The sequence below is a fragment of the Phalacrocorax carbo genome, chromosome 1 (assembly GCF_963921805.1).
Source record: "Phalacrocorax carbo chromosome 1, bPhaCar2.1, whole genome shotgun sequence".
NCBI classification, from domain to species: domain Eukaryota; kingdom Metazoa; phylum Chordata; class Aves; order Suliformes; family Phalacrocoracidae; genus Phalacrocorax; species Phalacrocorax carbo.
In genome coordinates this window covers 80864684-80879193 of record NC_087513.1, presented here as the reverse complement: position 1 = coordinate 80879193, position 14510 = coordinate 80864684, and the positions used below count along the sequence as shown (strand labels likewise).

At 39.3% G+C, this 14510-nt stretch overlaps 1 long non-coding RNA gene across 1 annotated transcript; it reads right to left on the bottom strand.

Moving 5' to 3' along the window:
• Positions 1-362: 362 nt before the first annotated feature.
• Positions 363-12628, bottom strand: LOC135315359 (uncharacterized). The gene is made up of 5 exons (XR_010374818.1): positions 12571-12628; positions 10206-10425; positions 9949-10036; positions 3071-3151; positions 363-1130 (listed from the first exon to the last, which is right to left on the bottom strand). It is a non-coding gene; the product is annotated as an uncharacterized LOC135315359 (long non-coding RNA).
• Positions 12629-14510: the final 1882 nt, after the last annotated feature.

Here is a 14510-nt window from a genome sequence, read left to right as displayed (position 1 = left end):
GTTTAATTCCTTTTAGTATACTCATGTGTCAGAAGACACACATACATAATGGAGGGCTTCTATTTTGTATGGAAAAGTGGCCATGCAGTGACTGGAAGATAAATCACTTCCCAGCCTTGACAATTTTCTGTGAACAAGATTTAATATAAGGCAGCCCACTGGCTGTGCTGCTTGCCTCCCACATGGGCTGTGGAATCCCTCAGAAGCAGGGGGATCAAAACCAGTGCAGCAGCCCCTGCTCCACAGAAAGGCTATTGACTGTTCCAGTTTGCTGTCCTCCCCTCCAGCACCAACTTACTCCAGTGCCCCACACCCTGTGAAAGCATCCTGTGAACGGCTCGGAGCAATAAGCAAGAGCAGAAACAAGTTCTTTCACAAACTGAGATGGCAGTTTATGCCCAGAAGCAAAAGAACTGATAAACCTCATAATACTTTAACCTCGCAAGTTAACTGCAGGTATTATTCCTATTCAAATGTTTAATCCTACCCTGACTCTCAAACTGTTTGCCTCCATGTCCCACAGCAACAAATTCCACAGGTTGATTAGATGCCACTTTAAAGTTTACTGCCTTTCAAGTGCTTTAAACATGTAGTCTTCATTTTACCATGTTGATCCAGCATGAAGAGATAAATGGAAGTGTCCAGTTAATTACAACCCAGTCAGCTCTCATCCTAGTAGAATGATAGCTGGCCACGTAACCAAAAGCTCCAAATGGCAAGGATATTCTTAAACTATGGAAGTAAGAGTTGATGTTCCAACCATCTTGGATGGATGTGAGAAATGACAAGGAATGTGAGGCCAGGTTTTCTTAAGTGGCCTACCCTTGCTCCCAGAGCAATTTTATAACTTGGTTTGGTGGGAGCACAGTGATATATTGGAAGAAAACTCACTTTAATGAAATCCAGAAGTTTATTCCCTCTCTCAAAAACAAGTTAGGATACTGTCATAAATGTATTTTTCTTTTAGAGACGAATTAGCTCCCTCCATAATTAATACAGCTGGACCTATTTGGCTAAGAAAGAGCATTGCAGTAGTGGTTTAAAAACTTAGTGATGCTAAGTATGTCAAGTTCTTCAGCACAACTCCTGCTCCTTCTTTGCTCAGGTCAGGATATTCACCTCGTGTGACTCTGCAGAAAAACACAAACATCCATTAGTATTGTTTTTTACCATGCATTTTAATGTCAAAAATACCAGTTTCATTAAACCAGAACTCTTAATGGTTAATTTAGAATAACCTTGTATCATGAAATCACTTCTAAATTTTGAATGGAATTTTCTGTAAAGTTTAGTTTCAGTAATTTAACACTCATCTGGAATATAGGTCAAAACCTTGTTTCACTGAAAAAATATTTATTTAAGTAAGTGGGACTGCTCTGAGATGACAGAAAGGCTAAGCTACAGATCTTCCAATAGACGCACTGCCAGCAATCATCCAAAATAAACTGTATCTAAGTCTCAGTAATGCAGAGAAGAGAACTCCAGTGGAGTGTTAGGCCTAGCCAGCCTAACATACATATATACAGATATGTATATATATAGTCAGGACCTGGGGGGAGGCTGAAACAGATTCAAATTACTACATTTTAAAGCTTAGTAGAACTTCTTTTTTCTTTGTGCAAAAAAATTAACATTGAAATCCTCTTACCGTGTGTCAGAGATTAGACTGCCTGGGAAGGAGGAAAATTATATGAGATACACAAGAGGCTGACCAAATAATTTCAGTGTAGATGATAGCCTACTGATTGGGGCTGTCAGCTGGGACATAAAAAGTTGAATTTAAACCTCTGCTAAGTCATCCTCCGCCAACCCACACTAGTGCCCTAAGTAGACAGCTCTTAGCTGTCCCAAGGTGTCTTTGCACGTGTGTGTGAAAATATTTTACAAGGTCTTTTAGTTTTCCTTGGCCTCGCCACTATACAAGTAAAGAACCATTCTTGAACATCAAACACTTTAATGGGATGAAGCGCTCATCTTTCTACTGTTGAAAGCTGTGCACTTTTAAAGCTCAACCTCCTTAAAATTTTGACACAAGGAACTGGCTGTGTTAGTTCTGTAGAGGATTTTGCTGTGCAAATGGGCACTGAAGTAATAAAATCATCAAAGCAATGCTAGCTATTCAACAATGAGCCGCCATTTGTTGCCAGAGAAACACTGTGTTGAATGAAATGCATTTAGAAAAACATTACTACAAAGGGAAAATATGAGTAACCAACATAAAGCAATGAGCCATGGAAGCTTGTTTTATGAAATGTCTTCCGGACTGTCTCAAAACATTAGACATGCTGACAGAGGTATCAGAGGTTTTTTCTGTTATTTCTTATAGAGGTGGTTTCCATTTTAGATTCATCACCCCAAAACTATATCATCTTGGTCTACCTGTCATATTAGGTTTTTGCATGGAGGAGACTGAAAGTCTGTCATGAGAGAACCTGAAAGAATTTCATTCCAACAAACATGCTCATGGTTATGCCCTTTTTTTTTGGGCTTTTTTTTTTTTTTTGGTGTGTGTGTGAATACCCTTATCTAGTTCTTCCATATGACTTCCTCCCCCTTCCTTTAAGACAGAGAATGAAATCCTACTCCTTGCACCATATAATACAGGCAAAGAAATTCTCATAAGCAGAGTCGGAAAATTACATTTCAGTCACTTCAGCTGAGCTCTCCAGAATGATCTCTAACCTTGAAGTCTCTTGGTTTTTTAAATCCACAGACTTGAAATATGACATAGCCTAAATGACTTATGATGAACCAAAAATTCAGTTTGCAAATAAGCAGCTTTATTTACAGCATGCCATTTTTTGCATGGGGCTTGCAAATTAATCTGCTGATAGTGTGGGCTAGTACAAAAGTAATACTTTCTCCACCAGGATCACAAAGACAGCATAAAAGAAATGTGCTTCTTTAAAGCATGAGGGTTTTTTCCCTCCTGGAGTTACACAACTTTGGTTTTGCTTGCGTTGAGAAAATATACTAGGAATCACATAGAAGCACTCTGTAAGCCTCATTAGCCTGCTGGGTGATTTTAATAACCTGCAAATATTTCATTAGGAAAAGGTTTTCTCCTTACCAATGAAATTAAGGAGGTATACAAGCAAGTCTGGTCATACTGGCAATCCATGTAGCAGCATACAGATGTGATTTTGGTCACCTGCATGGAATAAATAAGTGTGTTGGCATATTCTCTTCTGTAGAGATAAGCAACGTATACAATATCAACACCAAGGGGCCTAGAAACATGGAAGCTTGAAACCATTGCACTTGCCTGTTTTGTTTCAAGGGTGTAGGGTAAATTGCAAGTTTAACAAAGTACATTTTCAAGTAAAACGTGGAGGTAAAGAGAAATCGCAAGTGGGTATGAACTCCCACCTGGGCCTGGAGCTTTCTTGATTAGCCAGTCAACAGACTGGGAAGGTCGAATAAAACAAACAAGACCTAATTCTCTTACTCCTTGTATCTTAATTGGCTGTGAAAACAGAGACTGCAAAACACTCATCAAATAGTAAAAACACTGACTCATAGCAAATCTTTTTCTTTCCTTCTCTTTTTTTTTTCCATCTTCTTTCTAGCCTTGTTAGCTAATTTACGTGTCAACCTACCTTGTAGAAACGCTGTCAACCTTATAACATTGTTTCCATTAGAGTGTGCACTTTTTCATTTTGGTGACTGTCCTTAATAAAAGTGCCATCAGAATTAAAACACTTGAGGGTAGGATTATGTCTAACAATATCCATTACTTTTGCTTGAGGAAAATAAACTGCTGTTGTCACTTGATAGATACTTAATCTGTTACAACAGGATTTTTTTTTTTTTTTCTGTAATTCTGCTTTTACTGACTGATGCATATTCTCCTGTGATGCTTTCCTGGAGAATTTTTCCTCTGGCTATGTGTATTGGTCATCAGCAAAGAAAATAACATTCCAGGCATGCAGCTGGTTCTAACACATTGCAGGCACGACATATGACCCCTTGCCAAGCCATCATGTCTGTTCTGTAGTGCCATCATACCTCAAGGAACTTCTCTACCACCTCTGAAGTAACCCAGAGGCTAATCTAGATAGCTCAGAGGAAAGATGAGTAGCCTATCAAAACAAAGTGAAACTAGAAGACGCATTAATCTGACCAAATCTTATTGCCTAAATACTTTTGGTAGAGAGCACACAAAAAGTCAAGCAATTCTAGATGTGATCTTTCTCCTGTACTTGGAGCGCACCTGAATAAAAAGCTTTAGTATGATCTTGCTGTTGAATGCTACTGCCCAGGGAAAGGTTGGTGACAATATAAATATGTGACAATGCCCAGAGGGGGATGATAGTTAGAATCACAGGCCAAAGAACAGCAGCAGGGCTAGGTGGAGATCCACTATTCAGACCTTTCATTGTTTTTATTTCACTCTTGAAAACCCTTCATTACAGTTACCTTCATGCTTATCAATGACATGGGAAATTTGCTGATAACCCAACAGTCCACTGAAAGCACTCCACTTCTTGTTCCTGTACCAAGTGAAGCCCAGCCCAAATTTCAGTTATGCCAGAGGAAGTATTGTCTCCCAAGCATCTCTGAATTGATTTAGGCAGCCGAGGGAGAGGGATTATTCCAATATTCTCATTACAATCACACATATTTAGTGCTACATGGTCTGCCTCAAGCATCCAATAACTATGAGTAAGCACTCTGCTGCCACAGAAAATGGTGAGATTTAGTTTCTTTGAAAACACAAAACAGCAGCAACGGGTTTTGTCCATGTTCAGATTTTAACTTCCACTAACTTGCTTGTGACATTTAGTTTTGTCAACTCCTGCAAATTTGTATAAAGTGATCTTTGGCCTCAGGATCCCCACATGAATTAGTTACACACTCCTTCAACCCTATGACAATTCCTCAATGCCCAAAGAAATCTGCCCTTTGTGTCCACTACACATCTGCTGCTTCTGCATCTACAACAGATCTTCACCTTCTGACCAAACCTGGGAATGGTATTTTCCAGAAGATTTCTCTACACCTCACTCAATGCCAAGGCAGAAGTAATTACTTGAGAGGTATTTTGTCCCATTTATTTCCTGGAATGGAAATTAAAGGAGGATGGCAAGTAGGGAAGAGAGAACTAGAGTGTAAACCAACTCATTTTTTTTGTATAGTGATGGAGCCAGCTCAGCTCTCCTAAAATAACGGGTAGTTTCTGTTCCACTCCTATCCCAGGAAAATAACCTCAGATGCTGTGTCTCCTTTAGATTCTCTAGTAGCTTGAGCAAAATGAATAGAGGAAGGGATGGCTTAGCCTCCTGCAGAAACCTTCACTGACTGCTCTTCCCCACAAGGCAGCCAGTCAGAAGCATCCTGTGAAAAAGCCAGCTGTAGACTGCAGCTTGGCACAGCTACCTGACTGCTAGCAGCAGGGGTCAAAGACATATGATTAAGGTGAGAGGTTCACCAGCTGGCACTGCTGCTAGAATGAGCTCAGAGATCAGGATGGTTCCAGATGGAAGTAGTTGCTGATGCTATTAATAAATCCTGTGCTTTCTGTCCAACCCTCCAGCTCCATTCTACTCCCCAAATATCCAGCTAGACTAAAAAGTAGATTCGGGTTTCTTTGCACAACTCTAGTGACTCTAGTGATAGAAAGCAAGAGGAGCCAGCCCTGCATAGCATTCTTGGCCTAAGGAACTTTCCTGAATGGCCAAGGGAGGGCATCATGACCCAAAGCTCTCCCAGCCTCTGCATGACAGGCATGGCTGAGGAAGAGGCAAGTGCCTTGGGCTGAGGCAAATTAATTTAGTCTTGTGGCTGTTCCAATTCACCCTAAGCCAAGTGGGGATCTAGCCTAGCTGGGAGTATCAGTGCGTGGCATAAAGCCAGCCGTGCCATCCCCTTCTGTAGGGTTCCAAAGCTGGAATTCAGATTTTGTTTGGCTGGGTTGCTGTCCTCCAGCATTGCTAGGCCGGACATCTTTTTTAGATATTACATTTTACATGTATGTTTTAAATAAATAGCCTGTATTTTAGGAGCACTTAGCCATAAGTATATAAACTGCTCTGAGGTTTACCCCATTGGAATTAGAATGAACCTAATTCATAATTCAGACATCAGGCTAGAAACAGCTCAGCTTCGCTCCACGGACCTATAGCTTGATGTCTGAACTGCCCACGAGACGCCCTCTAATCCCAATAGCTGTAACCTAACCTCAGAGTGGTTTCTAAACTTACTAAATAAATATACTTTTTAAAGAGGAATGCACCATATTTATTAGGGTTTTTGCTCTGTTCAGGAAGACTATCATTTTAGAACTGTTCCTATGAGAGAAGCTGTGGAGAGACACAACTATATTCAAGAAAAATTTCAAAGCATACATCCTTTTTTTTTTTTAAAGGAAAAATTCAGCCTGCTCTATTTAACAGAATACATGAAGTATCTGAAGATACATATTCTTAAGCTATAGACAGCAACTTCCCATAAACACTTACCCATGCAAAAACTTCTTGCATGAGTAGCCATACTGAATTCACTATGACTGCCCACTTTAGAAGGTTACCAAAGGATGGGCCTAAGCTGTCTACTCTTGTGTCCATTTTTCAGTCAGTGTTTTTTTCTGTATGCTCACACATGGTAGCCAGGTAAATTAAAAAAATATCTTCCCAGTTAAACTGGAGTGACTGCATTTAGTTTTTCATTAAAGTGTGCATTCAAACTTCACCCCCTCTTCGTATCAGAATCTTGTTCACTATCATGAATTATTTTATAAGCATCAATGTATGAAGACAGAAAAGCTGAATTTTCAAAATAGTGTTTTTGCAAGAGGAAGGAATACGTTAATAACTTGAAAGTCTGGCTGTCTGATCAGATCATGGCTTTCAGATTTGATCTTCATTGATAATTTTTCAACTTCACTCAACACTTCATATACTGGAAAAGGGCTGTGCGGCAGGGACTTTTCTGAATGCCTTAATACCACAAACTGTATCTGGTCAGTCTGTCTGCTCTCCATGTGTGCCTGGCTTCACAGCAAATAAATGCCAGAAATAGCATTCCTACAGGATTTCCAGTTCAAAAGCCACAAGAATTCTCTTTCTCATGGTATGGCACCGTGCAATAAAATGGTGTCATCTGGAAAATTACAGTCTTGGAAACAAATGTTTTTCCCTCTTCACTGATTTAAATCATCTAAAAATAGATGGGTTGTCACATAACTTTTATATTTGTCAGGGGAGCCCCTCATTTCATCTTGTGACAGTACAAGGAACGTATCCCATAACAAGACAGACAGATATTCCTAGGGAATCCCCTAGGAATATGTTTTTTTTCTTCAATTGTGCAAACTCCTCAGAAATAAAACCTGAAAGCAATTCATCAAAGGTTGAGAATCCATTCAAGGTCACTCCAAGAAATTATTTCAGTGAGTATTTATATAGCACAAATTTAGGGGAGAAAGAAGGAAATGTCACGGACGAAACTTCTCTTCAGTTCTTTCTGTTTTCTCAAGTAAGATTTCTTAAAATTGGCTCCATATAAAAACAGACTGTCACATTTGTTGGCTGTGAGAAACATCATCTTAACCCATCTCTCTGATCAGCACAACTGAGCCATTCTTGAACTATGTTTATCTCTTGACTTCAAAAAATAGGAAAATCGTGCAGGTGAGAAGCCATGGTGAATTAAACATAAGAAACTACAGCTTCTCAATGTTCAAGTGATCAAGGAATAATCCTTGAGCTGATAGCAACTCAAAATAATTATAAGGGATTATTTATTTTTTAAGGAAGGCCACCAAACTATCAAATCCACCGGTTCGTTCTTCCTTATCCATTATTTCTGACTTCCTTCCTCAAACTTACTATAAAAACAGCTTCACAACTCTTCTGTCGGCATTTGAAGCCAGTGTAAGCACAGATGTTTTTCAAGGAGTTTCAAAACATCACCTGCTCTCCCTAAAATCAACCAGTCATGGATCAGCAATAGTTCCAATCTCCGAAGTCAGTACTTGCTGACTTTTGCAGAAGCTCAAAGAAGCAGCATGATCCCCATTTTGACAGTGTCTTATTCCCATCTTTTTTTGACCATTGTTGCGTGATCAGCAAAAAAGCTTGAACTATAAACTTCCTCATTACAAGTCTAGCTCTTTCTTTCCATCTAACAGGATTCATGCTTTCACTATTAAGAGTTCAAGGGTTCAGGCCACTTTGATGGTCTGAAGCTGCACAGACACAGAAACTCTGGCAGTCTCTTGAATATTACATTTGCAATTCTATATATAATCTATATCACATCAAGGATCAGAGATTCCTTATAAGCAAAGTCAGTAATAAATTGCAGTGTCTGAATGTGTCTTTGCAGTTTTCAGTGACTCACTTCTGAGAAATGTTGATGACAGAGGAAAGAACAAGTTTACAGGCAGAGAGTAGAATATCAATTATCATGACTGGCATGCTAAATTTCAGGTAATGAAAGCGCATTGCAACAACTAAAAAGAGTGTACACCAATTAAAGGTTGAATTGTTTTTCTTCTGGTGATGACCCTATTATTACCTCTTTCTACCCTAATAAAATGATATATGCAAGCAAAACTCTAATAGACCTTACAAAACTTTTAGCCTCTCTTTCTCTTAGAAAAGAATGCTGTTTTCTTTGTCGGCACCTAGCTTTCTGATAGCAGTTCTAGCACTATTTAGCAGTAATATACGCTACAAATTGCCCTATAAACTCTAGAATCAAAAGACATTAAAATTTAATTTTTCTAAGTGGGAAAACCTGCCATTCCTTAGAGCAAAAGTCCTTTGCTGAAAGTACTTCCTTGCCCAGCCCCAATAATTAACATCTCCTGGACTGAAAATAAAACACCTCTATTTGGCACACATAGAAGAGAGATTTGCATGCAAGCTTTCTTTCACATACTTTTGTTCAACAGCTGTATACAAGATCAGCCAGGACAGGCACATAACATGCTTTCACATGAAATACACATGTGAGCCATAAGCCTGCTAGAAATTCCCAGAACCACAACATTTCACTTGTCATATTACTTGGCTTCATTCCTACACTGATGGAGTATCAGCTTCAGAGCCTCACTAGGAAAAACAGGCATCTTACATTTTGGTTTCAGGCATTTGGTCACCCACGGTAACAGCAATATTGTAGCCATGTTTTAACCATGTATCGTTACATCTTTACTTATTGCTTTCTGGGAGGTTATCTGGGAGTTATGAACAGTGGACATATCCTTCTCTTACAGGTGACAGAAAAACAATGGCTGGTAATGGTTCCAACACAGGAAAAATTGCCCCAAAATCTGTATGGAAAGAAAGCGCCGATGACCAGATTTTAAAAAGTAATTAAGCACCGGAATAAGCAGGCAGACACCTACCAGGATTTTTAAATGACTGGATTTTTAATAAGCCAAAAGCTTTTAAAAATCTAGTCCCTTTTAAGAAGTGGAAGATATAATTAAATAAGCCTAAGAGCTTGGTTACTTTTTGTGAATATTCTTTCTGTTTGACTGCGTTCCTTCTCTGCAGACCATCTGTAATTGTGCCTTGGGGCATGTCCACTCATCTGGGAAAGATTGAGGGCAATGAAGGAATGAGCAAAAACTGTGCTGCTAAAAGCTTGTGAAGGTCAAAGCGCTTTCACCACAGCTTCCCACCCTCCCAAGCCAAAACTTGAGAGTATTCGTGTGGGAGGACAATACTATTTGCAAAATCAGTAGACTCAACTTCTTGGCCTCTCAGAGCAGCGTAGCTTTGGAGCAGAGGGCTAGGAATTAGAGGGAGAAAAAGAAGGGACATTGAGCCATTCTCTGCTCCTTGACCTACAGTACAGACCCTAGCTCCAGCTTAAATATTTGAAACCATCCATAGAGCTTTATTGCCAGATCCCACCTCATTCTCGAGCAAGGTCACCTCTGCATGGTCACCCCTTTCCTTTCTGCCTTTCAGTCACTATGACGCAAGGGCTCACCATCCGCAAGAGGCTGATGTAGCAGCAGGACTGGTAACTAACTGATGGGAGGATGAAGCTCCAAGCTGACAGACAACATCAGCATCTCCTGGAAAGCAAAGAGGAAGAAACTGTGAGAAAGAAAAGAAGCTCTCTGCCACTCTGAGCTAATCTCGTCACCGGAAGGAAATATCCGCAGTGGAGTGAATATATCTGGTTGCATAAATCAGCACCAAAGAAGGTGTGTGTCCAGGTGGACCTAGAAGTGGATGGAGTACCTTTGTGAGGGGCCCCTCCATGAAGATCAAGAGTTGGATTCAACTGGGATTTTTCTGGTCAGAGCACAGAAATATCTCAAACGTAGATGTTACGCAGTGCCAATCACAGACGATACTGTGCTAGCTGGAATTTGTGAGCATTTCTGAGTGTAGCCATACACAAAGCCTTTCTCCCAGTTGCAAACAGCTCTCTGCTACCAAACATTAGCCTGATGGCTTCCTGCAGGGAAAAAAAGGAACATAAGGAAGGGACCTGCTTTTAGCCATGTAAGTGTCTAAGCATTGAATGGTTAGACTGAGCTTGTATCTTTACTTTTATTCCAGGTCCACCATAATCAGCATAAGCCTCACAGCACTGAATTGCCGCTTCATTTCCTAATACAGGTTACTTAACTATCATGACATGCTGTGACAGCTCTGAGCGTGTTCAAGCAGTTATTATTACTTGGAAAAAAATACATCAAAAATGTATTTTAATTATGGAGGGGTTGCATCCTCTTCACAAGAAAGGCTGTAGTGTGAGTTGTCAATTCTGTACAAACTAAGTGTTCATATCAGAAGTATTGCTACTTCAGAAAATGCTGAAAGCATTTGAAAGCAGGCCCAAGTCCACTCAAGAAAGTCAGTAACTACCTTATCATAAGTCCCTGCTGGGCTGACATAATTTTGCCTTTGTGCAGGCATTGTTGTTCAATAATTTAGTGCATGCTGCCGAATTTGAGATTAAATATATATTCAGCTCATGTCTATACACATCCTGCCAATGTGAAAACCCGTGTACTCTAGAAAAAAAGCAGAAGGAAAAAGCATTAAGCAGCAGGAAGAATCCTGTACCAAAATAAATGTTTTGCTCATTAGATTGTATTTTTGTCCATGTTACTGAAAAATAGAAACAACAAAATGCAGCTTGTTACAACACTTTCAAGCTTTCTGCGTAATCAAATCTCCTTGAAGAAAGGTATGCTAGTGAAGAAATGGCTGAAATTTTCAGATCATTGTCAGAAGTCTAGAAATATGTTTAACCAGTGGTGGAGCTGTCTGTCTAAAGAATCTGAATTTACAAGAAATGTCGATCAATAGCTTATGGTTCTGTAAATTTTAAGTAAAAATAACTGTGCTATGGACAGACCAGAGTCCACTTCAGCTTTCAGTGATGACAATAAAGGCTTTGATATAATTTAGTGAGAACATGACTAGGCCCTGAAAACCACAATCAGCCAGTCTATAACCTACTGAAGTCCCTATGCTTACACAGTGGAGAAAGCCAAGCACCTCTGAAGGCCTCTGAAGTGTGGTTCAGGGGACTGAAATAAACTAAGGGTGGAGACATTGAAAAACAGCCGATAGGAAAAACTATGCACTGGCACTCGTGGGTTTTAGGCTGCCTGATTATGGCCTTAGTGTGTAGGCACCTTGCCATTTAGTTTGCGTGCATGTTTCTGAAGACTGGCAGTGCTTGACAGAAGTGTTCTAACTGTCTTCTTTTGAGTGACAGGGATCTCTGTTTTGGAGCTGCAGTACCAGAGTTGCAGCCCTGCTCTTCCAGGTGCCTGGGTTGTCAGTTGCTTCCCCACAGTTATAGAAAAGTTAATCATTTTCATAACTTAAAAATAAGAGAAGTGCACACTCCCACACTCAGTGTAATATCACTGACCACTTGAATGTTTTCTAAATATTTGCAATAGGCACTTTTAAAATCAGGAGTTCTTATAATTGCTTTTAATACATACTTGGATTCCTACTTCTGTATATCTAATAAAGATCTTTTGGACTAAAAAATTGGGAAGAAAGACAGACCAGGGAGGTTTTAAAAAGTAGAAAGCATAAAATGTAAACAAAATTTACATCACTGGAAAAAGAGACAATTCTCTTAAGAACTGCAATGGAGACATTCATTGTTGGTCTCAGAACTGAATTGGCTAACCTTCAAGAAGCAAAAGAGACTCCAAATCTGGTAAAGCAACTCCTCATCCTGCATTCCCCCAACAAAATGCCCCCCTGAATTCAGAGGAATTTTCCAAAGGAAGGAGCAGAGGAAGAGAAAGTTTGCCAGAGGTTACATAGGGAATTTGCACCAGAGCCAGGAACGAAGTTAGCTGCTTGCTAAGGAGTTAGATGCAGGTCCTATCCATGAGACCACAGCAATCTCCATCTTTAGATAGATCAAGAGTAAAAGCAGTCAAATAACATCCATCTCTTCACTTTCCTAAAGGGACTGAGATTGCCAGATAAAAAGTATGACATGCTCAAAAAATTATTTGCCAACATTTTCAGAGATTGTGCAGGTTTCTGCCCCAGCAAAGGATTAAAAACACGGTACGCCGTTGTTTCGACTGCATTGTATTTTACTGAGTTTTATGCATACCTTTTTGCTGCGTTAGGTAGACCTCCTGCCTTCTCTTCACGCTGCCACAGATCTGTAATGGAAACCAGAAGCCATAATCCAACAGCTGAAGACCCACCTTAGCCTAAGGATCCCTAGTTGTTTGTGCCACTAAATATTTAGAGCCAGCCAATAGTAAATACTAGGGAGAAGGATTTAGGTGGAATTTAAGGATACGTGAACACAGTCTCCAGTGATGATCTGGAAGAAAAAGTTAAAAAGTATGCCTCCTGCTGTGGTGAAGATAGCTATTGAGTCCTGAACCCATGCCATCACTTTGAAACAAAACTAAGTCAGTGACAGCAATAAAAAAGGGGTTAAAAAGAGCTAAGCTCTTCCAAACCTGTATGTAACTTTAAACCAAATATTAACAGAAAAAAAACCCTGGCATTTAAGTTGGCGCTTAAGTCTAGTTAATGAGGAGTTCAGATTTCCATTCTAACCCTCTTTTTCTGTTGCTTGTAATTTTCTCAAATAAACTCCATTTTGGGCTGAAATTTTCCATGCTTGAGTTTTTTTTGGAAAGTTTATACAAAATCAGTTAAACAGTTTATTTATGTTAGCACTGAAAACAAAAAAAGCCACACAAAAAATTTTTCCATGTATGTTCTGATCAGACTTTTTCTGCTCAAAGAACTCAAAATCAGCCACAGTAAGGAATTTCTAAATTTTGCTTGTATGTATCATTGATCTCAATAAGTTTAAGAAAAAAAACAACAACAAACAGATACAAAAACCTGAAGCCAAATCTGGACATTGACAAATTTAATGTTATAAGTCTTTTAAATTTCATTTTCAGGATGTAACTGAAGTACTTTCTGCCTTTCAAGATGTAGTCTGAAAATTTATAAATACTTAGAGTGGAATCTTCATCATTAGCCTAACAATGCACATTGGATATGTCCACACAGCTCTGAAAGGCAGTTTTAAGTGTGTCTAGTAGCATAACATGCATTATATCCTGCCTCTATGGCTGTATCATGGACTGCTTTTCTTTCTTTTTTTTTAATCAATTGAGTTAAACTTATCTGAGAGTGTGCCAACCAGCCTTGTGGACCTAGGCAAACTGAATTCCACTAGTAGAGGTTGTGCTTCGGCTGTACCAGTCTGCAAGTTCTCTTGTAAGTCCATAAATCTAGTTTTAATTATCTTAAAGCCACGGATTTCAGTGGGAAAAGATAAGGTCCAGTAGGGCAAGTTATCTGAAGCGGCAACTCTTCCTATGTGCCAATAATTTTTCCTTGAAAATTATCTACAAAGTCAGTGTATGCACACTTCAATATGGTCCTTTTTGGAGAAGCAAATAGGTCTTTCGGTCTAATTCATTAAAATATCTAAACACATGCATAACTATACCTATATATTTATGTGTATATACATATAGCTGTACAAAGTATATATGTTAGTTGGCTAAACATACTTCACTGAAAGTAGTTGTTTCCTTGCTGACATGAGGTCAAGAAAAGGATGTCAAAATATAGTCTAGCAGAGGTTTTGGTATGGCAAAACACAAGACCCTAGCTATGCAAAACACTTTGAATATGTGTGACATTTCTTAATGCAGACAACCAACCAAAGCAAGATGAATCGATTTCCCTACTGGCAACGTAGAATATCCTTTGTTTTATTCACCACTAAAAATGTTGTTATTAATGGCTGGGTATGTTCAGCATGCTTGTGAAGAATGTGTTTCAATCCTTCTGATGAACGATCTATACATAGACTAAATAGTTTATTTCCACTGAGAAATCTTGCTAGTTGGTAACAACAAAAAAAAAAAAAGAAAAAAAGGGCGGTGGGTGGGGCGGGGAAGAGGTCATTACTTGCAACCTCCAGCAGTCAGGAAGAGTTCACTTCCTTTGTATTGTACTTTCTTACTGCAGGCAGGCGTTTCATTTCTGGGAGAAAAAGTCACAAACATT